This window comes from Anabrus simplex, chromosome 2 (assembly GCF_040414725.1).
Source record: "Anabrus simplex isolate iqAnaSimp1 chromosome 2, ASM4041472v1, whole genome shotgun sequence".
In the NCBI taxonomy this organism is placed as follows: Eukaryota; Metazoa; Arthropoda; class Insecta; order Orthoptera; family Tettigoniidae; genus Anabrus; species Anabrus simplex.
In genome coordinates, this window is record NC_090266.1 from 537564817 (window position 1) to 537592601 (window position 27785).

General features: G+C 41.5%; 1 protein-coding gene across 6 annotated transcripts in view; it reads right to left on the reverse strand.

Annotated features, from left to right (window-relative positions):
- fne (found in neurons) overlaps positions 1-27785 on the reverse strand; it is a 570930-nt gene that overhangs the window by 259570 nt on the left and 283575 nt on the right. The gene's annotated exons all lie outside the window — the stretch shown is intronic.

Below are 27785 nucleotides of genomic sequence, written 5' to 3' on the forward strand. Positions count from 1 at the left end.
GCCATGAAAGCCCCTGGAGGGGTGGAAGGTGAAGGCTTCCACAATCCGTAACCTCGGCACTTGGTGGGGTATAGTGGTTAGCTCTACGCCCGAACGCCTTTGGCCCCAGGAATTAACCTGGTACTCATTTTTGGTGTCGGCTGAGTGAACCTCAGGGCCATGTGCACATCCGGAAGTTGAAATCTCTTTTCTTAAATTTTGCGACTTGCTGACTGAGAATCGAACCCACGTTCTTCCGCGTGACGGCCTGGCAGCTCCTTTAATTAGGATACAGCCCCAGCATTTGCCTGGTGTGCAAATGGTAAACCACTGAAAACCAGATTCAGGACTGCCGACAGCGGGGTTAGGACCCATTATCTCACGGATGGAAGCTCACAGCTGTGCGACCCTAACCGCACGGCTAACTCGCCCGGTAAAGTATTTTAAGCGACCATTTAAATATGAGGGCAACACTGCCACTCCTACCACAGCAGTTAGCCAACACATTTCCGCAAACGACATTTTAAAAATCTTTGGACACACTTTTTCCTCAGGAACCATAAGAAATACAGCAATCCATATAAGTGTACTACTTTAATTGCCTAACATCTACAAGGAGAACTTACAAATATATATATTCCCCCCTAAAATATGTAGTACGGCAATAATCACCTCCAATTTTTTAAATGACAAACCACATTTTTTTGAGAGCACACGTAAACAGGGTAAAATACTTGTTCGATACACATGAAATACTTTACTTTAGGTACTAGTGTTATTAAGTTTTTAAACAAGAATTATGACTCATGTGAAAACTGTACCTGAAGTTATACAGTAGTAAAAATTTGAATTTTTAATTGTGATTTGTTGTTACTTGCATCTCTGTTGATATACATTATTATATATGAAATTATTTTGCTTTCACGTCCAACTAACTAATTCTACGGTTTTCGGAGACGCCGAGGTGCGGGAATTTAGTCCCGCAAGATTTTTTTTAAGTGTAAGTGAATCTAGAGACATGAGGCTGGCGTATTTGAGCACCTTCAGATGCCACCAGACTGAGCCAGGATCGAACCTGCGAAAGTGGAGTCAGAAGGCCAGCGCCTAAATCGTCCGAGCCACTCAGCCCGGCAGGATATATACAGTTATTATGCCCGTATTTTGTTTTAGTTGACTTTTGAAACAAGCTGTACCGGAGGTACATCGACCCCGTACTTTTAAAACTAGCGCCTTGTAGAAGGCCGTCTAGATCAGGAAATCTGTAACTCATTTTGGAAATAGTTTGAACATTTCTCAACAGATGTCGCTACTATCAACTTATGTCGCGTCCTCTGGGGTGAAGATGAACTATTGATTTTAAAGTAATTTTGTATGTCGATGTTTCCTAAACTGAATTGGTTTTAGTTTGTTTTTGACGTTCAAAATTTATAAACACGTCTATCTCTTCCCGCCAACTTAAGATGCTGGCCAATGAGAAAATATGTACATTTATTTAAGCAACCAATCACGGTTTTTGATATTTACTCGACTGTCCAATGAAAATTGGGTGTGTGTCAGGGTTTCGACTCAGATAAATCTGGAACCTTGCTCTCCGCTATAAAAGCTGGCACATTTCGGGCCATGTTGTCTTTGTGATCGCTCCAGTCTAGAGTGCGTTCGTAACGGAGACGAGGGCTGCCTCGTCTATCTTCGGGAAGTCCAGCAGCTGATGAGCTCAAGGTAATGGCAGATTTTGATTAACAATGTGACAGTCTTTGAAATCTAGCTCGAGGGGAAGGTTTCAAAGCTTTGGTAATTTAAATTATTTTCTCATATGTAATGTTCAACTTTAAATGTAAATTTCAGACAAGTCTAAAGAACTTAACCAAATTTAGGAAATAAAGAGTGAGGAACCCTCTTGTATTCCCTTTCAACTTGATACTGAGGTGACTATAATTTTGTAACTTTAAATCTATCTCTTAATTTTGTAAACTTTCTCTCCATATAGTCACCTCCGCAGTATAGGCTCAGCCTCTAACGTAGGGGCCTTAAGCCCCCATACAGTTTTAAATTATTTCATATCAATTTCAAAGGAGCAAGTGTTCGCCTCCCAATATTTTTCTTTTTCGGCCAGTAACTTAAACTTTTGTTTTTAAATAAGGCCACGTATGATGGGTACTCGTTACCCCTGTTAAAGTCAATATCTCTTTGTTAATTTTGTTTAAGGCAAATCAGACTATTGAGCGGATAAGACAGTGAAGACTGTTGTTTTTGTGGTAAAATTTAGATGGTGCCTGTAAGAGGCCTGGATCTTGCAAAGTTTGGAGAGTAGTCTCCTATGTAATTGTGTGGAGCAAGAGTGCTCTTGTAATGTATTATAATTTGGGAACTCAATCTCCTAAAGGAGTTATTGAATGGAGCAATGGTTGCTCTTGTCACGGTTGTAAATTGGGAGCTTCAAGCTCAGCCTGTAAAATTGTTATCTGATTATTCTAGATTGTCTTTCGAGCTCACAAGCTAAATTTGTACATGATTTTATTATTTTATTGGCAAAGTATAAAATTTGAAAATAAAAAAATAAGAAATATAGCACCAATTTTGAACTTTTAAATTAATCTAACGATTTTTCTATATCCAACCTTTCATGCCTGCACCTTCTTTCACCTTTCTAAACCACGGTATCCCCGGTAACAAAAACCAATGACAAATAAGGTAGCCTCTTGCCCATAAATACATGTCCGATTTCAACCCAATTCCTCTCGACACACGCCACTGTAAACTCACTTCTGAGCAACCATGAACACCACATTTCTCTACCTCAGGGACCCTGACCTGAGTGACCGCGGAATTACGTGTCCTAGTGTTCGAGCCGATGCGTAACGGTATGTTTTAATGTCTGGAACACTCAATTTTATATTCTAACTTTTTGAACTTACAGATTTGAACTGTAGATACTTCTAGTAGCCTACCGTGATGTATACTTAGAGATTAAAACTGTGTGTTCCGAAGTGAGAAAAGTTCGCGCTACAACTGTAAGGGCTGTGTATTTTTGACTCATGAACTATCTTTTACTGGTAAGCTGAGTAGCTTGGGCGGTATATCTCTGGTCTGGTGCTGGTCTTTTGAACTGATGCTGCAAAGGCGACCTGAGCATTTGGTCACATTACTTAAGATGAAATCCAATTCTAACACTCAACGCTCTTCCAAGCTTGAGTGCGGCCTAGCCGAGGGAATAACTTCTTAAACTCCACGGTTATTAGACAGAAGTGCGGTGAAACTTAGCAGCATGTTAAATCTATGGATTCCCTCGGACCCAAGACTAGTGTAAGCCAACAGCTACAGACATTGTACACGGTAGTATATAGCAAGGTTATGACAGTGTATATTACTTCTCAGCAAAAAATAGTCTACGAGCAGGCTCAATAGTCTTGCAGGAATTTGCCGAGATAGGAAATACAATGTCGATATTTTCGCATTTAACCCGGAGCTTGGATGGAGGTCTTACTTAAGATGACATTAATTCTGAATACGGTACAAATAACCGACACTATTCAGAGTTTGAAAAACGACCTAGCTGAGGGACAAGCCTCTTGAAAACTGCACGGTCATCAGTGCAAAAGGCTGATCTAAGAATGACAGATTTAACGTTGAAACTAACTTAAGGCTGAGTAGCTCAGGCACTGTAGTCCTTCAGAGCGCTCTAGTCATTGAAGGTCCTTTAGTGTCCTTTTGCCCTTAAGTGCTTCTTCTCTATCTGTTCACCTTCCAGGTTCGGTTTTTCCCTCGGACTCAGCGAGGGATCCCACCTCTACCGCCTCAAGAGCAGTGTCCTGGAGCTTCATACTCTGGGTCGGGGATATAACTGGGTAGGATGACCAGTACCTCGCACAGTCCACCTCACCTGCTATGCTGAACAGGGGCCTTGCGGGGGGATGGGGGGACTGGAAGGGATAGACAAGGAAGAGGGAAGGAAGCGCCCGTGGCCTTAAGTTTGATACCATCCTGGCATTTGCCTGGAAGAGAAGTGGGAAACCACGGAAAACCACTTCCAGGATGGCTGAGGTGGGAATCGAATCCACCTCTACTCAGTTGACCTCCCGAGGCTGAGTGGACCTCGTTCCAGCCCTCGTACCACTTTTCGAAGTTCATGGCAGAGCCGGTAATCGAACCCGGGCCTCCGGGGGTGGCAGCTAATCACACTAACAACTACACTACAGAGGCGGACGCCCTTTAGTGCAAGACTGTATATGCTGCCATGTTTCAAGGTAACTTCTGTTTGTCATTGGTAGATGAGCCTTTTGGGCTGATGCCCGTGTAGTTTTCACCTGCCGCCTGAGCTACTCAGGGAATAGTTTTCGACATGCTAATTCCAGTTGTAGACATCCATCGCTGATGTAGTTTTTGTTATTTGCGTGCTTGCTTCAGATATTGAGTCCTTTAAAAAAATTGTTTGCTTTGCGTCGCACCGACACATAGGTCTTATGGCGACGATGGGATAGGAAAGGCCTAGGAGTGGGACGGAAACGGTCGTGGCCTTAATTAAGGTACAGCCCCGCTATCTCCCGGATGCAAGCTAACAGCTGTGCGCCCCTAACTGCACGGCCAACTCGCCCGGTAACATTGAGTTCACTGAAACGAACAGAGGCAAGCCTTGGGCTTTTTATTATTGATGCTCTTACAGAAAGTTACGGGAAAGTCCAGGATGTTTGGCGACATGGGTATGCTTAAAACAGAAGAAAAAGCAGTAAAAAGTAATACTAGTGCGTCGAAATGATAGTGTTGAGAATGAATGATCGATCATCAGTGTATTCCTGCCGATGCGAACTTGGACGTAAAGAAAACTATATTTCGAGCGAAGCAGCGATCCTGCTAGGTCAACAGTGCGAAAGAGAAACTATACTCAAGGAGTACAAAAAGAACCAGGAAGTTCCGATAAAGTTGTTCTTCGTGAGGAAATCCTAAAAATGTCAGAGGGAGAATTTTCTCCTGGCCGATGATGTGAACGGTAGGTTGTTGGTGTTCGGAGGAGGCAAAGAAAATGATATTTTAAGAAGAGAAAAGTTATTTTCATGGACGAGACATTCAAAAGCTGCAGTAGTCAGTTTAATCAAATATACTCCATACATTTCGACCTAGGAAGCACAGAAGTTTAAACTAACGTTGCACCAGTCGTCTTTGCTCTTCTTTCCGACAGAAAGAAATATACTTATTTAAGAAAGCTACGACTGCTTCTACGAGAAGTATCTGATTGGAGATGGTATATACTGACTTGAAATGTCAGACATTTCCCTCAGTTAATATCCATGGGTGGTTATTTTCTCTTCATTTTACGCAATGTCTCTGGAGGAGGGTTCAGTGAATTGGTATGATTACACTATATGAGGAAAGTGGAGACGTCAGACTGCGTGCGAATGTACGCTGGACTTACTCTTCTCGATTCTGAAAATGTTCAAGTTTGACTGTATAACCACGGGCAAGCACCAGAAGAATAAAATTTCGTCGAATTCCTTGACTACAATGTGGACAGATAGCAATTTCATTCCCGTTAAGATGACATGCTGAATGTTTAGGGGAAGTTTTTGAACAGTAAGTTCACATGGAATAGACATACTGAGCATGTCAAAAGGGAAGGCTAGTCGTGTACTGAATGTTCTCACGACTATCACACATACTTGGTGGGGAGCAGATCCAACGATACTGCTCATTATGTACAGAGCTCTAATACGACCAATTTTAGACTACGACAGTATCTTCGCAAATGCATCGAAAATATTTCTCCATACGTTAGACGTAGTACAGCATAGAATTATTAGGCTATGCATCGGTGCTACGCCAGTGCCACCAACGGAAGCAAATTAAATGCCTTTATCTCTCAGAAAATTATCAAATATGTTTCTACTTCGGCGAGCTACACTCAAAAATCTTCGTCTCTTACCAATGGCGAAACTAACAGCGGACACCCTGGATTTACGTCCAACAGAACGTATTCAGCGAACTCCAGCCATCGTCAAAAGCTACAAGTAATTGAAATAATTATATCATACCCGTTGTGTTAAGAGATACCTCTATTCCAGGCTTTCACTATCGATATGAAATATCTCTTTCTCGACCTGCAGTATTTACCTCCTAGACTACCTACGCCACTCTAGTAAAACGAACAACAGAATAACTGAATTAATTCAGTCAATTTGGTCCAAAATTCTTCATACTGATGAAATAAACACTATCGAAGGTGTTGGATATGCTTATCACTGCCCTACTCTGAATACTTCTGAAAAACACCCACTACCTCAAGGGACGTCCCATATTTCCGGCAAAAATGATCGCTGTTCGTGTTGCAAACATTTACTTGGACGTAGATACTCAACGTGTTCCTCTTACAAGCGGTTTTACGTCGCACCGACACAGATAGGTCTTATGGCGGCGATGGGATAGGAAAGGGCTAGGAGTTGGAAGAAAGCGGCCGTGGTCTTATTTAAGGTACAGCCCCACCATTTGTCTGGTGTGAAAATTGGGAAACCACAGAAAACCATCTCCAGGGCTGCCGTAAAGCAAAAAAAGGTAGACATACGTACAAATAGACATTTTGAGCAGTTGTTCACATAACGTGTCAGTTTGAATATATGAACAGTTTGAGCATTACTTACGCATTCATTTAATAGTGTCCACTATTGTATAATGGGGAAAGGAAAGTAAGTTTACTGCTGAGTTGGAGACGAGCTAAAATTGCTTCAGAAAGGATCGCAATGTAGAGGAAGCAGAGTATTACAGCAAAAAACTTTGTTTTGAATCTGAAAAGTGTAGAAGTCTACGGTTTTAATACGCTCTGCTTTAAAAAAAACTAATTCGATCTCCTTTACATCCACAATCACCTGGTAACCCTAAATAAAATGCACATATGGGTCCTATTTAGTACCTGCTTGTCTGTCCCGTATTAACGCATCAAAGTGAAATTGTAAATATAAGTAATTTAATGAGTTTCAACATCAGTATCCTAGCACGTGGTTGTCGCCGATTTATTGATGGCTGTCTCCCTGTACCAATCCTTCAGTAGAGCATTCCCTCACAGCGACCTGAGTGTACGTCATTACATTCTCAGAGTGATCACAATAATAAGAGTGATTGCAAACGGGACAGTGTTTAACACGTCAAAAAATAAATGAGTATTGCCTTCCATCTGAGTGATCGCAAATGGAAGGATACCTTGTAACAATTTTTTTACATGTGAGGTCGTTCTTGACAACAATAGGCAAGCTGACTTACGAAGGCGATAAATCACAATACATGAGAATAATTTAGAACAGTATATTTAGATCATCATTTTTGGCTGCTTGTGAGCGTTTCAGGCAGCGGAGAACACCTGCTCCTGTCAAATCCGGGGAAACAGTGTATATATGGTAGTCCTGCAGCAGAATTGAGGTGTAGTGGTTTTAACCAAATCAAACAATCAAATTTAGTTCATAAGCAAATTGTTTCGCTTAACAGTGCGTATCCATTGTTGATTGTATAATATGGTTTATGAAGAGGTATCCGATAGAGTACTTGGAAACGTTCCATAGTAAAGCACCAGTGTCCTTAAAACACTGATAGGATTTTGTATCTCGCAGACAAAATGTCATCGAGAAAAATTTATATGCATGAGCATTGTTACTGAATAATAATTATTTAAATGGTTTTAAAGTTCACCGACTATTTGTACGGTTTACGGAAATATCAAGGTGCCAGAATTTTGTCCCGTAGGAGTTCGTTTAAGTGCCGGTAAATCTGCAGACACGAGGCTGACAAATTTGAGCACCTTCAAGTAACACAGGACAGAGCCGCGATCGAACCCGTCAACTTGGGCTCAGGGAACCACTAAGCCACTCAGCCCGGCCATCCTGTTACTATAAAAAAAACTGAAGAATTCATTCATCTGAAACACACAGTATCATCGGCACGCAAAATAAATTAACCTGCGAAGGGAATTGTGTGAAAAGAATATACACCGTAAATATATATCTTTGGACAAATCCTGTTCTATCCTTATACCTGCTTAGATTCTTTGGAAGGGAAGGGAAGGGAAGGGAAGGGAAGGGAAGGGATTCCTTCGTAAATTAAACGTCGACAAAAATTTCACGACAAGATGCCCGAGAGACTAACTATAATTCGACAATGAAAAAGCTTCTTTTCTCCACGAATTACGTTTGGATCCAATCAAACCAAGTGCCTTATCCAAATCTACACGTCCACGACCTAGTTATATGCCCTCAGGTAAGCCAGCGGTCACTGAACCGGCGATTAAAAAGCCTCCGAGGCTCAGGCGGCAGCGCGCCGGCCTCTCACCGCTGGGTTCCGTGGTTCAAATCCCGGTCACTCCATGTGAGATCTATGCTGGACAAAGCGGAGGCGGGACAGATTTTTCTCCGGGTACTCCGGTTTTCCCTGTCATCATTCATTCCAGCAACATTCTCCAATATCATTTCATCTGTCATTAATCATTGGCCCAGAGGAGTGCGATAGGCTTCGGCAGCCGGCAAAATTCCTATCCTCGCCACTAGATTGGGGCTTCATTAATTCTATTCCTGACCCGGTCGAATGACTGGAAACAGGCAGTGGATTTTCATTTCATTTCACACTGGTTTGATGAAGTGCTCCATGCCACCCTACCCTGTGCTAACCTTTTCATTTCTACGTAACTGCTGCATCCTACATCTGCTCTAATCTGCTTGTCATATGCATACCTTGGTCTATCCCTACCGTTCTTACCACCTACACTTCCCTCAAAAAAACCAACTAAACAAGCCTTGCGTGTCTAAGGATGTGTCCAATCATTCTATCTCTTCCGGTCAAATTTAGAGAAATTGATCTCCTCTTACCAATTCGATTCAATATCTCTTCATTCGTGATTCGATCTATCCATCTCACCTTCAGCATTCTTCTGTAACACCACATTTCAAAAGCTTCTATTCTCTTTCTTTTTGAGCTAGTTATCAACCATGTTTCACTTCCATACAAAGCCACGCACCAGACGAATGTCTTCAAAAACATCCTAATTCCTGTATCAATATTCGAAGTTAGCAAATTTATTTTCTTAGGAAAAGCTTTCTTTTTTGTGGTAGTCTGCATTTTATGTCCTCCTTACTTCTGCCATCGTTAGTTATTTTACTGCACAAGTAACAACATTCATCTACTTCCTTTATGACTTCATTTTCTAGTCTAATATTTCCTGCGTCACGTGACTTCGTTCGACTGCACTCCATTCCTTTTGTTTTGGACTTATTTATTTTCATCTTGTACACCTTACCCATGCCTTTGCTGACAGGACCTGGTGTTTACAGTGCACTATGTCTTCTGGTATAGGCTAGAGCAATTTTATTACTTTCATAGATCTGTGTCAGTCTTATCCTTGGCTTTGACAATATGAAAGTGACTGAGGCTTGAGCAATGCTAGTAATGCTAATCCTTATGCAGCCAGTCCCTGCTATGAATGGCGTGAAAATGTTGCTCATAGGGTCGGTTGGTGTATGCATTTCAGTGGGCTTGGCAGACTGATATGTAATAGCAACTCTGGCTTGGTGAGGAAAGCAACGGGAAACTACCTCAATCCTCATTTCCCTAGCACACCTCTTCAGTGATGCCTAGGCCATCTACGACAGCTGATGGCAGAGCTGTTGAGGATCCCACCAGCGGCATCGCTGACGGACTGAACACACACACACACACACACACACACACACACACACACACACACACACACACACACACACACACACACACCTTAGCCAAGACTCTGTCCATGCCATTCAGCCATTTCTCCAGACCTTCTGCAGTCCCAGATAAAATAACAATATCATCATCAAATTTCAGGGTTTCTGATTTCCTCTCTGGATTGTGATTCCCTCCCCGAATTCCTCTGGTTTATTTTACTGCCTGTTCTAAATAAACATTGAAAATTGAAGGGTTATAAACTGCAACCTTGGCTCACTTCTTTCTGGATGGCTGCTTCTTTTTCAAAGCCCTCGATTCTTATCACTGCAGACTGATTTTATACAGTTTGTAGATAATTCTTCGTTCTCGGTATCTGATCCCAATACCTTCATAATATTAGATAGCTTGGTCCAATCAACATTATCGAATGCCTTTTCTAGATCTACGAAGGCCATGTACGTGGTATTGTCTAATTCGGTCCTCGAAGATCTGACGTCGAAGTCGGGATTGCTTCCCGTGTTCCTATATTTCTTCTGAAGGCAAACTGATCTTCTCTCAACTCAGTTTCAACTTGTCTTTCCATTCTTCTGTAAATAATACGTGTTATTTTTTTTCAGACGTGAGATAACTAATGGTGCAGTAGTTTTCACACTTGTCAGCACCGACTTTCTTGGGAATAGGTATAACAACATTCTGCCGAAAATCGGATGGCACTTCTGACTCCTACATCATTGGGTACACTAAATGGAATAACCTCGCCATGCTGGTTTGTCCTAAGACAGTCAGTAATTCAGAGGGAAAGTCACATCAATTCCAGGTGCCTTGTTGCCATTTAGGTCTCTCAAAGCTGTCAAATTCTGATCTCAAAATTGGGTCTCCCATTTCATCAGCATCACCAGCCTCCTCTTGTTCCAGAACCGTATCATCTACGTCTTCACCTGGATATAACTGTCGGATATGTCCCTGCTATCTTTTTGCCTTGTCTTCTTTCCCTCGAGGTGGTTTTCTATCTGAGCTCTTAATATTCATACACCTAGTTTACCTTTCTCCAAACGTTTCCTTGATTTTCCTAGGTATTAATATCAGGAAATGCCTTAATTGAGGTAATCGCATTAACGAGGTTGTAAAAAAAGGTTACAGATCTCTTCATATGGTTATGAGGGTATTTAGGGATTGATGTAAGGTCGTAAACGGTGGAGGCGGCGCATGAGTCAGATGAGATAAGGATCGATTCCAGTGTAATGGATCTTCGCCAGGATTATTTGATTCGACTGAATGGTCAGTGTAGTGGCTTCGGTTCAAAGGGCCCGGGTTTAATTCCCGCCAGGGCTTAGAATTTTAGCCACGTATGGTTAATTCCCCCCTCTCCCCTCCCCCTTGCGAGAAGGGTGCCTGTGATAGCCTCCATCTACATACAACATATCACAATATTACAGAAACACGCGCAATAGTTATCACCCATATAGGGTTGGCGTCAAGAAGGGCACCCGGCCGTAAAAATAGACGTGATCTACATTTGTGCTAACCCCAGATAATTGAAAAACAGGTCAGGAAAGAAAGAAAAATAACCAGTCGAAAAGGGGCATGGACTATCACAACTGCACCATATGCCTTTGCGAATACTATCAAACAGAGGGAATCAGGATTGAAAGACAAGGGAAGAATTCCGAAGTTATGAGGACTATAGCGACAACAGTTCAGCCGACAAGGGAGCCCCTGGCATTTCCACCAGGGTAAAGCATCAGGTACAATATATGTACACAGTATTATTATTATTATTATTATTATTATTATTGCTGTGGGTCGTTTTGAATGCAATTACGCTCTTGCCCCACGCAGGTGCAGCATAGGCCTTGACCGAAACGAGACTGACGAATATGAGCATATTCAAATACCACCGAACAGAGTCGCGATCGAACCCGCCAACTTGAGCTCAGAAGTCCCGCGCTCTGCCATCAGAGTTTAACCCGGCGCGCCCGATAGTTCATTCATAACAGGGACCATAGGAATTAGAAAATTAACATAGTTGCAACCGAGAGAACAACCACAACACTAGCAAGATGTGGTCGGCCACAAACTTATACAGACACCCAGGGACCAACGAACATTAAACAGGGTGGTGCGAGAAAATCGTCCGTTGTAGAAAGAATCACCAGGAAATTTCAGTGCTGAGCAAATTATAGCCAGTCCCATGACTGTGCGTAGGGAAAAGAATAGGGTTTCATTGCCGAACAGCTGTCCATAAACCAAGTATATCCCCTCTTAATAAAAAGCGCCGCCTGGCGTGGTTTTTTAAGAGCGATGCCATTTGACACCTATACAGTGGAAACTGTTAATGTGGAGTGATTAATCGCGTTATAAATTTTATAAATTGTGGCAATCTGACGGGAGGATTTGGGTATGGAGAATGCCAGGGGAATGCTAAAGATGTCTAAAGATAATAGGCATCTCGATGTCTTTGGAATGTACAGACCGGGAAAGAGTAGCGCTGACGCTGATTCAGAATTATTTGATAAGATCAACAGCTATGTGGGAAACGATATGGAAAGGAATGTGATTGTAGCGGGAGATCTCAATTTACCAAATGCCAATTGGGAAGGTAATACGAACGACAGGAAACATGACCAACAAATGGCAACTAAGTTAATATGGGAAGGACAGCTGATTCAGAAATTGAGGGAACCAACTAGAGGGTAGAATATTCTGGACGTGGTGCTCGTAAAACCAGACGAGCTCTATACAGCAAAATGACCTCTATAATGTTGTGAGATGGACAGTACGCAATGGTATGATAAACGTGGTTAAAAGTCAGGTTGTGAGTTTCACAAATAGGAGAAGTCCTCTCAGTTTTAATTACTGTGTTGATGGGGTGAACGTTCCTCATGGGAATCATTGTAAGTACCTAGGTGTTAATATAAGGAAATATCTTCATTGTGGCAATCACATAAATGGGGTTATAAATAAAGGGTACAGATATCTGCCCCTGGTTGTGAGGGTATTTGGGGGTTGTAGTAAGGATATAAAGGAGAGGGCATATACGTCTCTGGTACGACCCCACCTAGAGTATGGTTCCAGTGTATGGTACTCTCACCAGGATTACTTGATTCGAGAAATGAAGAAATCCAAAGAAAAGCAGCTCGATTTGTTCTGGGTGATTTCCGACAAAAGAGTAGCGTTACAAAAATGTTGCGAAGTTTGGGCTGGGAAGACTTGGGAGAAAGGAGACGAGCTGCTCGACTAAGCGGTTATGTTCCGAGTTGTCAGTGGAGAGATTGTGTGGAACGACATTAGGTGAGCGGACGGTTTTCCCTGGTATAAACTGCTGTCTTGTAGGACTACACGACACCGTCAACACAAAAGGATATCAACATATTTTGAGTACTTTCTTTCTGTCTACCGTGAACAATCTGTTCGGTGACGAGCATTGTTTATACCAACATGATAAAACTCCGAGTAAAAAGGCTCTTTATGCCAATTATGTAAGGATAATATTCTACAACTGGACTAGCCCGCCCAGGGTGTAAACCCAACAGAACACTCGCGGGAGGAGTCAAAACGGAGACTTCTTCCAGACCCCACCGTCCAGCATAAACACGTTCTCAGGCTACGGCTCTTCGGGAAGAATGGGATGCCAATCCATAGAAACGTTCCACCACCTGGTGGAAAGTCTCCCCAGCACAGTCGGAGCTCTGATAAAGGCAAAAGGCGGGCCAACATCATATTAATGTCGACTACCACGACTATTAGTGAGTATGTTACCAGCGAATTCTTCAGTTTGAAGTAGGAGTCTATACTTTTCATCAGACACGGTATTTCCATTGTACTGATGGTGTAACTTTGTAATCCTGGACGTAGTTGTCTTACATGATCTCCTCAAACAACTCCGTAAGATCACAACTACAGTGACTATATGAAGAGTGTGGCCAACGAGTGCTTCATTCTGATTAGCTCCGCCATCTTTTAGCCAAATTCCGTCAGCTGATTTAAACGTATCTATTCCGCAATTTAGTGAAGTGTGGGCTACCTGTCTTAACTTTAATAGTGTCGAAAATAATTTTTGGTAAGCACGAGGGATTATTAGTTTTGAAATGTGTGTGAATTTACGCATTTCTGAGGTCCGAGTTTTGAAGAAAAATCACACCAGGTTTTGTGCTTATGAATGTAGGAGCATATCGGAAAAGGGTTTTAACATGAAAATGAATAATTGCTTGTTTTCAGCTCTCAGAGTAGCGGGAGATAAGACGCACCTAGCAACGAGTGAAGTTCTCATAGATTATAGTGGTAATAATAATATCATTGTTAGTAACTTCAAGAAGGACAAGGCAACAAATGTCCAATTATCCCTTAATACGAGCCGTATTGCAAACCTGTACATAACGAAAGTTTTCTAGAATATAATTTCCTATCCTTTACGTTTCATGGGATTTTTCTTTTTGCTAGTGGTTTAATGTCACACATCGAAGATTTTCAGCAACGCAAGGATGGGAAAGGGCTAGGGTTGGGAGACTAGTGACCGCAGCCTTAAGGTACAGCCCCAGAATTTGCTTGATGTGAAAATGGGAAACCACAGGAAACCATCTTCAGGGCAGCCGGCGTGGGATTCGAATCCACTATCTCCCGGATGCAACCTCACAGCTGCGCGCCCCTAACCGCACGGCTAACTCGCCCGGTGAATTCAAGCTTGTTTAGCTATTCATCTCTTAAAGGATGTGGTTACAAGTGCCGCTTAGCATTAAGTTGGGTTTCCTCATTAATAATAATAATAATAATAATAATAATAATAATAATAATAATAATAATAATAATATACCAAAGCAAATAGTAACAAATTTGAGAATATTGCGGATATCTACGAGTAATAACCGAACCGGGGCACAGAGTTAGCCTCGCATCATGGGGATCGAACCACAGGTGGTCGGTAACAGGGTCCTGAATACAAGTACCCCGGGACCGGGACAATTGCTACTTGTCACCGAGCAACAAGTGGTATTTTCTCGAACTATACCGTACAGTTATACAAATATCTAATTGCTCATTGCGGGGATCAAGCCGTAGTAGTCATTAACAGAGCACTACACCAAACTACCCCAGAGACAACGACAGTTGCTCCTTTTCACGACTAAAGCGTAGCAGGTTTTCGTTATGTGTTACTCGTATATTAGTACCATGACAGAATGGTACAGTATATCTATATATATATATATAAAATAACTTGTCCTGACTGACTGACTGACTGAGTCATCATCGCCAAGCCAAAACTACTGGACATAAAGAAATGAAATTTTGGGGATACATTCATATTAAGATGTAGGTGCTACCCACTGATCTCTATACCGTTGGATGGTTGGTAGCTTGGGTAGCAGTAAGCCGAATAGAAGATGACTGGCGCAGTAAGATGGCAGTGAGCGCACGGTGCAGTAGACCACGAGGAGCGCGCTTGCTTTGTTTATGGTTAGTTCAGTGACGCCAGGCCTCTTGATTGTAGTTCCACGAGTGTTCTGTGCTTTGTTATTGCAAAGTAAATAATAGTGTATTTTACGAATTTAGGTTCGTTGCCTTGTAGTATACTTGTGGATTACAAGATTCAATTTAAATATGTATGTGTTTATCTGAGTCCGCCTCTGTGGTGTAGTGGTTAGCGTGATTAGCTGCCATCCCCGGAGGCCCGGGTTCGATTCCCGGCTCTGCCACGAAATTTGAAAAGTGGTATGAGGGCTGGAACGGGGTCCACTCAGCCTCGGGAGGTCAACTGAGTATAGGTGGGTTCGATTCCCACCTCAGCCATCCTGGAAGTGGTTTTCCGTGGTTTCCCCACTTCTCCTCCAGGCGAATGCCGGGATGGTACCTAACATAAGGCCACGGCCGCTTCCTTCCCTCTTCCTTGCCTATCCCTTCCAATCTTCCCATCCCTTCACAAGGCCCCTGTTCAGCATAGCAGGTGAGGCCGCCTGGGCGAGGTACTGGTCATTCTCCCCAGTGGTATCCCCGATCAAGAGTCTGAAGCTCCAGGACACTGCACTTGAGGCGGTAGAGGTGGGATCCCTCGCTGTGTCCGAGGGAAAAAGCCGACAGATGATGATGTGTTTATCTGAAATATGAATGAAGAAACATTCTACGGGGTTCTACCGCAGTGTTCAGCTTATGGATGTACAAACAGAACCGATCAGTAGAAGGAGAAATAATTTCATCGGGGAGTTTTATACTGTACATAAGAATCTGCCTAGGATAGTGTTTTGAGTTTTAGGTTTATTGTATCTTATTTCGCATATTCCGGGAGCAAAATGGCAATTAATTTTTGTAGGTTTCCTTTCTCGAGACCCGAACATCTAAAGATCATCGATTAGGAGTATCAGGCGGGAGAATTGGGAGCCTTCTAAAACAGCTGTTCTCTGCTCGGATCACTTAGAGGAAGACTGTTTTGATAGAAATGGATAAACTGTACACCTTAGAAGTGATGTACAGCCAACTGTTTTCAATTACTGCTAGTAAAAATTTACTTATATATTTTTTTATTTCTCGTAATTAAACTGACGGTTTCGATGAAATAATTGACGTGACCTTATAACAATCTTAGAAAATGAAGTCTGGGGGAATTCTAGACCTTATTTACATCAGTAATAATTATGGGTGGGAGAAGGGAAAGTGTGGTGGGTGTTTGCGGCTATCCCATTATACAATTCGTGGTATTTGGGACTCTTAACTGGTGTTACATATATCTGACGATGACTATCAATATCGCTTTGCTAGCTGAATTTAATTAAAGAGGTCTGTAATAGTAAATTAAGCTGCAGGTAATGTGATATATTGACAAGTTTTGAATATTTGCTGGTTTTATAAATGTGTACATCTGCTTCACTGATATTTTAATTTGATAATATGCGCGTTATTTCATAGAAACAGGAATTCATTATCAAGCACCGATTATGGTATGTCGAATCTAGGCCTATATAGTGAGCTACTTTTATAGGTACATCATTTTAAGAATGCATAATTTCGTGGCATACATGTATACAATTTACAGCAATGTTTCCAGAAACTGGTTTTCACTTGTATTGTGTTACCGATCGCTAATTGCATGTATTCAGCACCTAAGTTAATATTTGTCGGCCGTTATTATACACTCATGTTTATTGCTATCCCGGAGATTTAGTGACCTCGGAATGACGTCCCAATGTCCTTATGCTTTGAGTGAACATGTCTCTATATTTTTAATTATTCCAATGCGCCATTAATTGAGACTTAAAATTGACTATATTATCATTGCTTCCCCATAAGGAGAGCTCTAGGTTGGGTACGCCAACATGGCGAACCGCGCAATCAACTTGGCGTACTTTCTCCTGCAGCTTAGACCTGCCATCAGCGATCCATGTATAGAGATCAGTGGTGCTACCTAAGAGAGCATTTTTGGATATCCCGTCGCTAAGGGGGTGAAGAGGGGGGTGAAGTTTTAAAATAAGTGTATCTATATCTCAAAAGTTTAAAAGTTCACAGATGTAAAAATTGGCATTTAGAATCTCATTAAAAATAAACATGTATTTGTTTTCGGAAAATCCCAATAGGAGGGGTGGAAAAGGGTGAAAAAGGGGTTGAATGCCTTTAATGAGGATGCGTATATCTCAGAAAATGAGGATATTACAGAACTGAAAATTTGTATATGGAATCTCCTTTAACAATAAAGAAACGCGTATTTTGTTTTTGTTTTTGGGAAATCCAATTAATGGTGGTTAAACAGAAGTGACAAATTAGGGTGAATTTTTTGAAAGACTATATCTACAGAATATCTGAGAAACGTAAAATGTTACAGACGTAAAAAGTGGGCATTTGGAATCTCCTGTAAATGTAAAGAAACATGGGTGATTTGTTTTTGGAAACTCCACTTAAGGGAAACTAAATAGGGGTGAAATTTTAAAATGAGAATCTCTACAGTATATCTCAAAAAACTTAACATGTTGCAGAAGTGAAAAATGGTATTTTTTATCTCCATTAAAAATAAAGAAACGTGTACTTTTAGTTTTCGGATATACCACTTGGGTGGAAGGGAGGGGGGTAAAAGTGACTGAAAATCGTGTTGAATTCTTTTAATTAGGATACTGATCTCAAAAATGAAGATGTTACAGACGTGAAATTTGATATTTGGAATCTGCTTTAAAAGTAAAGAAACACGTATTCTCGGAAAATCCAATGAAGGGGGGGGGGGGGATAAAATAATTGGGAATACATACATCTAATAAAACTAAAGTTGTTACAGTCGTGAAAATTGGTATTTGGATCTCCTTAAAAACAAAGAAAAACGCGTTTTTGGGGGGGGGGACCATCTTGGGGGGCGGGAGTGAAAAGGAATTTAATTCCTTTCATGAGGACACAAATAAAAAACTGAATAAGTTAGAGTCATGATAATTGGTATTTAGAAGATCCTTTACTATTAAAGAAACAAGTATTTTTTGCCGGAAAATTCACTTAAGGTGGAGGAGTGTGAAAGGAAGTGAACAAGTGAATAATTTTTATGGGGATATTTATATCTCAAAACTGAAGGTAATAGACGTGAACATTGGTGTTTGGAATTTCCTTTAAACATAAAGAAACACGCCTACTTTTAAAAAAAAAATTTTTGGGGGGGGGGAGGGGAGTTAAGTTTATTTAACGGCGGTGGGGTGTAAAAGGAGGTAAGACCAATTGATTTTACTGTTCATAACGTACTTATAAGGAGCCTCCGTTGCTCAGGCGGCAGTGCGCCGGCCTCTCACAGCTGGGTTCAGTGATTCAAATCCCGGTCACTCCATGTGACATTCGTGCTGGACAAAACGGAGGCGGGACAGGTTTTTCTCCGGATACTCCGGTTTTCCCTGTCATCATTCATTCCAGCAACACTGTCCAATATTTAATTTCATTTGTCATTCATCGATCATTGCCCCAGAGGAGTGCTTCGGCAGCCGGCACAATTCCTATTGTCGCCGCTAGATGGGGCTGTATTCATTCCATTCCTGACCCTGTCGAATGACTGGAAAGAGGTTGTAGATTTTCGATGTGCTTATTCCGATCATAAACCGATCATTTTTAATCTTTCCTGGGTTCGTTCTCAACTGCCATCTTTTCCTTCGGAGAACGTTCTTAGATTACAGTAGACTCTCCTGGCATATAAATAAAAATGTAAACACATTTGAAATAAACTATAGGAATGAGATTTACCGTCAAATTGTTCACCTCTATAATAAGGTCAATAATGAAAATAAGTCATTCGTATCGCCAGAAACCCCGCACACTTGCCTACGCGCGACAATGGTGCTGGTCACATTGTCAACAGTGACAATGGCAGCAGATGTAATTTACCACCAAGTAGAGGTCTTGCATCTTGCTGTGGTGTCCAGAACATATAATAATAATAATAATAATAATAATAATAATAATAATAATAATAATAATATTCTAGACCGTCGTCAAATTGTGCGGACCGCGCTGGAAACGGGTTCTGGCCTGGTAATGACTACGAATACAGTCCGGCCGCGGGTTCAGTACCACAAAGGCACCCAAAACGACACCACGCTGGATCTCCTTCAGGATTTAATCCATACTAAAAATGCTTATAGGAAAAGATGGCAAAGACCGCGTGGAATACCTGGACCTAGCCCGGGAAGTACGAAATCGATTGCAGGAAAGAAAGATTGAAAAATGTGAGGAACTTTGCCGTAATCTCTCAGAAAACGAGTCAGATCGCGAATGTTGGCCGATTATATATAAAACGTTAAGCATTCAATTATAAATTTCCGTATAATACCGTAGCGAAGCACGGGTATCTTGCTAGTGTTAACATAAATGTGGAGCCAGGTAATATTTTTCTACCCATCGGTTAATACAGGCCTAACTGATCATTATTTTCTATTTTATGCGTATGTTAAAACTATACATGGTGTAAATTTTACTGACAAAAATTTAGGGATGCTCTTGGCTATGCGATATGCAATTTCTCAATGAATTAGCGGAACATCTTTTTTAACGCCTTGTAACCGTTCTCTCCTCATCAAGACCCTTGGGGAGATGAAAGTTATCATCTTGGGACACATGAATAACAAATAAACTATTTGTGGCTTGCCCGCAAATTGCCACGCAAATAGAAACAATTAACATTCCATGGTTTCCCATTTCTCTATGTAATGTTTGGGCGCCAGGGTTACAGTTTTAAACAAAACTGTAAACCAAAATTTATATTTACTAGCATAGAGACTTACACTTAAATCACAGGGGTAGGATTTTAAATAATTAACCATTAAGTATCGCTTAAGAAAGAAAATTAACGCAATATAAAATACAAATGAATTTATTATACAAAAAAATGAGATGAATCGGAAAAGTTTCCTTAAAGCGTGGAGGAATTTAGAATTTACTTTACTGAATTTAATGTTGCTTGCTTTATCTAATTTAAGCTCATTAATTACAGCTTCCGTTGAAGTCATCTGGTTTCCGTGGTTGCTCGTTCTCTTCTTCTCGATGTAGAATTTGCTGCATGGGCATCCTTCCTTCCTTCTCTGATGTAGTATGGGCTATCTGGACTAATACTCCCTAATTGCCTAGTCTTTAACTTAAGACATTGGCCCTATACTTGTAAAAACTGATCAGCGTTGATCGTATGAGGAGAAAATTCAGAGATATGATTTTTTTCATATTAGTAGAAATCTCAATCCAACTGAGCTATACTATTTATACGGTACAGACTTGTACCGAATTCCGTAGACTTGAACTAAACATAGTTCTTCGTCCAGAATATTTACTGAAAATAACACAAGCCGTAAGCTTGTTTCGTCTCACGCAGATCCGATAACATTACCGCACCTAAGTGCTGTATCGGAGCGACAACACATTGTACAAAATAACTATGTCGCGGAGCGACCACACTCTGTTTCAAAAATCAAATAACGTCGTTCAAAGTAGATGTTCACAGTAGAAGTAGTAGTGATGGAGTATCTCTAAGTATCTCGCTCCGCACTTGATAATATCAGCGGGCTCCCCCACTCTAGGTAACAGCTTAATCTCAGATCTCTATATAACGAAACATCTGATTCATAGATCGCATTATCATCTCCCCTTCTCTTCTTTCTTGTGGAGTGCAGTAGGCGTGGCGATGATGTACTCTGCTGGTATGCAAGCCTCGCGCACGGGTCGCTGTTTACTGCCTTCCCCAAACCCATGAGTCACGCAAAATCCCCAGCTTTAAGAATAACCCTCCGTATACACAAATATGAGATGAAATGAAAACAACTATGTCTCAACATATTGACCGTATTTACGACATAATGAATTCCTATCCTACATAATATAATAATTTAAATAATAAAACGATGTTATCATATATACAATATGATTCCTAAAGGCCTTGATTACAAATGATTGACGTTGAATAAATATAGTATTACGAATAATTGCCGATGGCGGATAAACTTGATATCAAATGATATCGCGTAAAATGATATATAAATTTAGTAGGGCTGGAGTAGCTTGGACGGTTACAGCCTGGCATGTTACAGTACTTTTGCTACAATTTTTACCAGTTGCCTAATTACATAGACTGACCTTGTGTATTCAAAGCAGGAAGCAACCGAGCCGTGCTGTCTCTGTAGTCTTAGCACTGGTGTGTAGTGCTAGGAGACCCCTCAAAGGAAGTCAATATCCGTGTGTAACGAGGTAAACAGACTGAATTTGCCATTTGCGAAGATTGTATACCTACGAGCACGTACAATGGTCTTAACGACGTTCAAGTCCAGGAAAGGTGGACTCCTTGTAGTGTTGCCGAGGACTTCAGAGTCTCCCCGTTTGTCATTTATCGGGCAAGGAATCGATACGAGACACGTCAGTTCACCAGGCAGGGTGGATAAGATCGTCGACGCATCACAACCCAAAAAATCACGATGTATCTCGTCATTTCTGCGTTGCATCGCACCACCAGTGCCAGAGATCTGCAACACTATCTCAGAAGGGCAACAGGAGTCACTAACCGATCAGACTGTACGGAACAGGTGACACGAAAGTAACTTGCGACCCAGACGACATCAAGCAGCTCGCCTTCTGTTCGCCCACAACCACGCCGACTAACAACTTCGACAATGGAGAGCTGGTTGGTTTTTTATTTTATTTTCATTAATAAAAGAGTCACTGATGGCCCGTATTACGTGTACGGAGAGTCCCTGGTGAGCGTTAGTCACCAAATATATAATAAGTGGACAGATTCGGACAAGGTTCTGTGATGGTGTGGGATGGCAGTGTCGATAGCCGTACAGATCCTTTTGTCCGTGGCCACCTTACCCACAGAGTGTACATCAACCAAATCTTGTTAACCATGTAGTCGTTGCTGCATACGGTATTTGCGATGAATTCCCTCTCATATACGACAATGCTAGGGTGCATGTATAGGACGACACCATGGACGTCTTAAGAAGGCTTCACATTCAAGTGACGGAATAGCCAGCGGTGAGTCCCGACCTGAACCCTCACTGAGCACGTGTGGAACATGCTTGACTGACGTGGTCGCAGTAGTCCTGTTGCACCACAGACTTTCCAGAAATTCTCACAGGTTCTCATTGAAGAACGGGAAGGGATACTGCAGAGTGTCCTCCGTAGACGAGTATGCCACATAGGCGATAAATGTTTACGGACCGTGTACACCATAGTAAAGCTCTCAAACTCTGGAAGAAAATCAAACTGGATGACAGAATTAGCGGTAATTCCAACTTGTTTTTATCTGTTCGGATTCCGGCGTTGACATCAGGTAGTATTCATCATTTTCAATTATAGTTCTATGCAGTATGACAGAAACGTATTATGCTAATTCTTTTTGACAGTGTATATCTGACTTTAAAGCTATTCTTTCCCAGAGGTACTGTACCTAGGTAAATTCGGCTTTCTAGTTTTGTACTCTTTTGGCTTACCAATAATCGGTGTACGTAACACCACTCAACCGCACAAAACTTAGCCGGAAGAGACATTTAATTTTATTCATTCCCGAAACACGATATTTGTAAACTGTGAAAAGCCGGGGTATCTTATCACTTGCACAATATATGCATCCTATTTCAAACCAGAAGATTTTGAAAGGAAGTCAGTTTATCATCTTCACTACTAAGATCTTCCATGCCTTTATAATTGCTGGACCTAAGGCCTAACTTTCAGAATGTTAAAAACATGTAAGCTCTTTAGGCTTTTTCAATCGTGAAATTACCAGCGTTTCGCCCCAGTGTACCAATGGGCTCATCAGTTGGATTGCTACATCATTCCAAGACGCTGGCGGTTAGTGCGCCGTTGAGACACCACTGCAAGCCTCTTATGTAGGACTATACAGTGACGGTGCACTAGGGGAAGCATGTGCCTCCAATTGTATAAATGCCTGCCTTTGGACTTTATATCATAAAATTATCGTTTCCTTCTAGGAACCTTATTTTTTCAGAATGTTACCTTTTATGAGTATCCGTTGCCGTCATCAACGTCCAGGAAACTATATTAACAATTTCTTCCTTATTCAGAAACAGCAGAAGACAAATTAATATAGGTTGGCTCGTATGACTAGCAGAGATTTTTTTTCAACTTGCTTTACGTCGCGTCGACATAGATCTTATGGCGATGAAGGGATAGGAAACGGCTATAAGTGGGAAGGAAGCAGCCGTAGCCTTAATGTACAATTCCACCATCTGCCTGGTGTAAAAATGGGAAACCACGGGGAAACATCTTCAGGGCTACCGACAGAGGGGTTTCGAACCCAATATCTCCCGAATGTAAGCTCACAGTTGTGCGATACTAACCGCATAGTGAACTCTCTCGGTAATGGCAGAGAAAAATTTAGCCATCGAATCAACTGGGACAAATAGAATGGTCAGACAAAACAAGCATTATCACCTCAAAAGACAAAACATTTAGAAACCTCCACTCATGACGGACCCATATCAGTGTTCAGTTTGCAAGTATCTGTGAATTAAGTAATCACCTACAAGCATCTGTTTTCAGCTAGCACTGTGGCCTCATTTTGTACGACACCTCTTATCTGTAAATACCGTCCGGCTCCATGGCTAAATGGTTAGCGTGCTGGCCTTTGGTCACAGGCGTCCCGGGATCGATTCCCGGCAGGGTCGGGAATTTTAACCATCACTGGTTAATTTCGCTGGCACGGGGGCTGGGGGTATGTGTCGTCTTCATCATCACTTCATCCCCCATCATGACGCGCAGGTCGCCTACGGGAGTCAAATCATAAGACCTGCACCTGGCGAGCCGAACATGTCCCCGGACACTCCCGGCACTAAAAGCCATACGCCATTTCATTTCATCTGTAAATAATTTCAAACTGAGCTACCACTGTCTCCTTCGTCTCCCTCTGCTTCTCCTACCCTTCATGGCAGAATCCATTATTTTCCTAGTGCAACCTTCTCCATTCGCTTCACTTGACCACACAACGCAAACCAGTTCAATACACACAGCTTCATCCTCGGAGTTCATTCCTAACACACACACATATTCTCTCTCTCTCTCTCTCTCTCTCTCTCTCTCTCTCTCTCTCTCTCTCTCTCTCTCTCTCTCTCTCTCTCTCGTGCCCCTGCCATTGTTCTCACAAGTCTGCACCAACAGGCGAGAATAAATACAATCATGAAACGTAAAAGAGCTCAGAGGTCTATTAAGAACTGAACTGGCTCCACCACGGCCTTGTGAACCTGAAAATCACGTTCCAAGAAATATATTCAATATAAGTGCGGCATACTGAAATACCAGTATTAATATAATTAATGTTTAGAAAATTACTACATGTGGAAGAGCTAAATGGGTCCATGAAAGGCTTTCCGGAGTAGAGACAGGATGAATCAAAATCTGTCAATCATGAATACAAGCACTTTCAATCCTGAATATTTAAATAGGATAGATCTTTATTGGGCATTTGTGTGTGGAATGAATATTTGTTGCTTCGGTTTAAGCGAAAGACATTTGTCGATAAGAGTCTCGTGTACGTATGTTACATACTGTATATCTAAGCCTAGGATGAGTTTAGATTATCTTCCAGCCTTCGTAAAAGAATTGAAGATAGAAGGGAAACCGAGGAAACAAACAGCATTCGGGATAACCACTGAAACCGCCGCAATTTGAAAGTAGTGTGTCTAAAGAATGAGGTGGATTTAACAGTTCGACTAAGAAGGTAGTTTATCAATATGTCCCGCGCTGCATTATTTTCATAATAATATTCGCCATACTTCAATCATTTAAATAAATAATTGTAGTGAAAAAAGCAATATCTATATACACTCTTTAAAATATTTGCAATAAAGTTCAGTATCGGGTTTTGTGTACGAGATCTGAAGGATTGCCACTGAAGCTGATCCATAAATGAAATTATTAAGACATTTAGCTTGATCATGTGAAGAAAAATATCATGAACTCTCAAAAACCCTAGGAAATACTCATTGACACTTCAGAAACACTACCCTAGCTCAAGTATCGCCCAACAAATTGTTTATCATATTATTTGAATTCCATCAGAAGCAATGTAACCTTCGACTTATGGTATCGAATGCATGGACCTCTTCATTATATTAAATTTTAGCAAATGTTTCACACTTTACATCGTTATGCTGCCTCTTTCTGCCCTCCAAAGTTCTTCATACGTGAGAAGATAAGCGCCGAGGAAAGAAGAAAATACAATGTTATATTGTACAGAGTAATAAATAAGTTACAAAATTGCGACCAACTGTAAAAAGACCTCGACAATGTTGAGAGATGAATAGCAAGCAATGATATTATGATAAACGGGCATCATTTCATCCATTAAATGATGAGGGATGAATTATGTTGAAGAGAATATTGCTGAACGTCAAGTTGTGAGTTTCACTAGTAGGAATAGTAGGAACAATCTTTTCAATTTTAATTACTGCGTTGATGGGGTGCATGTTCCCTACGGGGATCATTTTAAGTACCTAGGTGTTAGTATAAGAGAAGATCATTGGGGTAACCGCATAAACGAGATTTTAAATAGAGGGTACAAATCTCTGCACATGGTTATGAGGGTATTTAACGGCTGTAGTAAGGATGTAAAGAAGACGGCATATAAATCTCTGGTAAGACTCCAAGCAGAGTATGGCTCCAGTGTATGGGACTCTCACCAGGATTACTTGATTCGAGAACTGGAAAAATCTACTGAAAAGCTGCTCAATTTGTGCTGGATGATTTCCGAAAAAAGAGTAGCGTTACGAAAATGTTGCAAAGTTTGGACTGGGAAGACTTAGGAGAAAGGAGACGAGCTGCTCGACTAAGTGGTATGTCCCGAGTTGTCAGAGGAGAGATGGCGTGGAATGACATTAGTAGACGAATAAGTTTGAGTGGTGTTTTCAAAAGTAGGAAAGATCACAATATGAAGATTAAATTGGAATTCAAGAGGACAAATTGGGGAAATATTCGTTTGTAGATATATGAGTTAGGGATTGGAACAATTTACCAAGGGAGATGTTCAATGAACTTCCTGAATTCCTTGCAATTATTTAAGAAAAGACTAGGTAAACAACCGGTCTCGAAAGCCAAGAATAACGGCCGAGAGGAATCGTCGTGCTGATTACACGACACCTCGCAATCTGCAAGCTTTCGGGCTGAGCAGCGGTCGCTTGGTAGGCCAAAGGCCCTTCAAGGGCTGTAGTGCCATGGGGTGTGGTTTTAGGTAAACAACAGATAGGGAATCTGCCATCTGGGCGACTGCCCTAAATGCAGATCAATGGTGACCGATTGATTGATTGATTGATTGATTACAACACGTGATGTTCCAAGTAAACAATATGTATTCCATAATTTTGAGGAGATTTGATTTACATTATAGTGTTGGAGTAAAATTAAAATGTTGACCTATTCGTAGTTGACAGGCATCTCGGGTATCTAGCGCATTAACCACAGTACTGAACAGCCAAAACACGCTCCACCACCACAAAGCAATGCGCCAACTTGTAATCTCCTGCGTTCTGTGTAGCTGCCTTGCATGTCCTATCAACCATTGGAGTCAGCTTGAAAGTCGTCAATAAAATATGGCTATGACTCATAGGAAACACACTAGGGTATTATATCTGAAGCAACCACATGCACTATCAGAGCTGAGGCAAAAGGAAAATATCAGAATCAAAAGAACGCTTCTTCAAAATGGATGAAATAATTCGCCAGTGGAAACGAAGTTTGTGTAATTGTAAAAGTCTATATTTATGCGCATAAGATTAACGAAGAGGGGGAGGTGGGGTAAAAGAAACTGTAAAGTAAATATTGTTAATGTAATTTTGATCAAACCGGGCGAGTTGGCCGTGCGCGTAGAGGCGCGCGGCTGTGAGCTTGCATCCGGGAGATAGTAGGTTCGAATCCCACTATCGGCAGCCCTGAAAATGGTTTTCCGTGGTTTCCCATTTTCACACCAGGCAAATGCTGGGGCTGTAACTTAATTAAGGCCACGGCCGCTTCCTTCCAACTCCTTGTCCTTTCCTGTCCCATCGTCGCCATAAGACCTATCTGTGTCGGTGTGACGTAAAGCCCCTAACAAAAAAAATTTTTTGATCAATTCAATTGTGAAACATTGAACAATACTAGAATAAGAATCAATAAACTAACACCAAAACGTCACTCCTGTGAAATGGCAGAAAGATGCTACTTCGTTTCACCGGATATATTTTTTTTCTTTTCTGCAATTTGCCTTACGTCGCACCGACAAATAGGTCATATGGCGACGATGGAATTTTTTGTTTGCTAGTTGCTTTACGTCGCACCGACTCAGATAGGTCTTATGGCGACGATGGGACAAGGAAGGGCTAGGAGTTGGAAGGAAGCGGCCGTGGCCTTAAGGTACAGCCCCAGCATTTGCCTGGTGTGAAAATGGGAAACCACGGAAAACCATTTTCAGGGCTGCCGACAGTGGGGTTCGAACCCACTATCTCCCGAATGCAAGCTCTCACTGCGCGACCCTCACCGCACGGCCAACTCGCTCGCTGAAAGAATTGTAGGCGCGTTATGCGTCGTCATACATAGTTAATTACAGTACTAATCTTGTCTTCAATACACATTGTGTCAATAACATTTAAATGCTGTAATAGCTTCAATCCTACTTTTTTCCACGAACCTACTACGCTGGCGTACCAGGGGGAGAGGTTATACTCCCACGT